This window comes from Aedes aegypti, chromosome 1, assembly GCF_002204515.2.
Source record: "Aedes aegypti strain LVP_AGWG chromosome 1, AaegL5.0 Primary Assembly, whole genome shotgun sequence".
Classification (NCBI taxonomy): domain Eukaryota; kingdom Metazoa; phylum Arthropoda; class Insecta; order Diptera; family Culicidae; genus Aedes; species Aedes aegypti.
The window spans coordinates 152,457,228-152,458,439 of NC_035107.1; the positions used below are offsets into that span (position 1 = coordinate 152,457,228).

At 38.3% G+C, this 1,212-nt stretch overlaps 1 long non-coding RNA gene across 3 annotated transcripts; it reads left to right on the top strand.

Annotated features, from left to right (window-relative positions):
• On the top strand, positions 1-864 carry LOC110678369. Of its 3 annotated transcripts, none has more exons than XR_002501534.1 (3): positions 1-101; positions 224-336; positions 404-864. It is a non-coding gene; the product is annotated as an uncharacterized LOC110678369 (long non-coding RNA). The 3 variants fall into 3 exon arrangements; XR_002501533.1 differs by having other exon boundaries at positions 26-101; positions 164-336; XR_002501532.1 differs by lacking the exon at positions 1-101 and having other exon boundaries at positions 108-336.
• The last annotated feature ends 348 nt before the right edge of the window (positions 865-1,212 follow it).

The following is a 1,212-nucleotide window of genomic DNA, read 5'->3' on the forward strand; positions in this document are numbered from 1 at the left end:
ACTGATCTTAGCGTGCACGGAGAACTCTGGAAATACTAATTAGGATAATATATAACACACCTGTCGCATTTTTGAATTTTATACATTGCTCAGCATATGAAGTATGCATCATCAACATACGTTTTATACCTTACCATGCATTTTTGAAAATTATTATTTTCAGTACATTTTGACTGTTGTGTGCTATACTTGGAACTTGGCGATTTTTCTTTTTTTGTTTCAGCTGAAAACTTTGGCATCGAGAAAATAACGTGGCAACTTTCATTGTGAGTTTTTTCTTATATTCGTTGGAGTTAAGATTCATAGATCGATAATTCAGACCTATAGTGTCCCAAAGTAAGTAATAAAAACTACAACCAATAGGTTAATAAAGAAATAATAACAAAAATTTGATAAATTTCAGCCACCTGATCGTGAGCCTGTATCGTGTTGGAAAATTCAGATGCCTCGATGATCCATAACGAAAAATGGCAGAACAGCCTGACTGGGAAACGTAAGGTCTATTCCTTGCTAACCACGTCGAGATTTCTCAGTCAACCGAAATCGAAAAAGCTTTGCCATAAAGTGACCGGGGAGAGCGGAGTAATTCATTGGAATGACGTGGTCGTTCCGCGGTGAAACGATGGATACCGGTGGACATTCTATCTGGCCGTATGACTGTATGGATGCCATTGTTCGACGCTTTCCACAACCGGTTCCGTACGTGTTCGGATGGAGTAACGACGGTAGTCTGCAGGATATTACCGAACGGCATTGGTGGCAGAACGAGATGGCATCTATGAGGTTGCGTGTAGCAGACTGCTAGAGGTTATCCGTAACGCGGTGCATGTGTTTTTGACGAAATAAATGTTATATTTTTATCAACTTGTTTGATTTCCTTCATTTGATTGTTATATTCCTGGCCGGCCATTGGGTTTGAATGTAAACAAAAAACAACGATAGCTAAATAATATTGCGCAATTATGCATTATGATTCATAAAAATCGTTTATACTATGGGGAGTATAATTTAGATATATTCATTCCATGGGGTGAATAGACCGAATATGGTTTTAGTATAAGCTTTAAGCCTTTTAGTAGTAATCCTTTATAAGAGAGATTTGCGGAAGCTGACATTTCTGTCAAAGTGTGAGCCAATCGAGCAGCGAGAGCTATCAAAGTGTGAGCCAAACGAACATGCGTTATGTTTGTTTTGAACTTTTCTTGAAGGGTA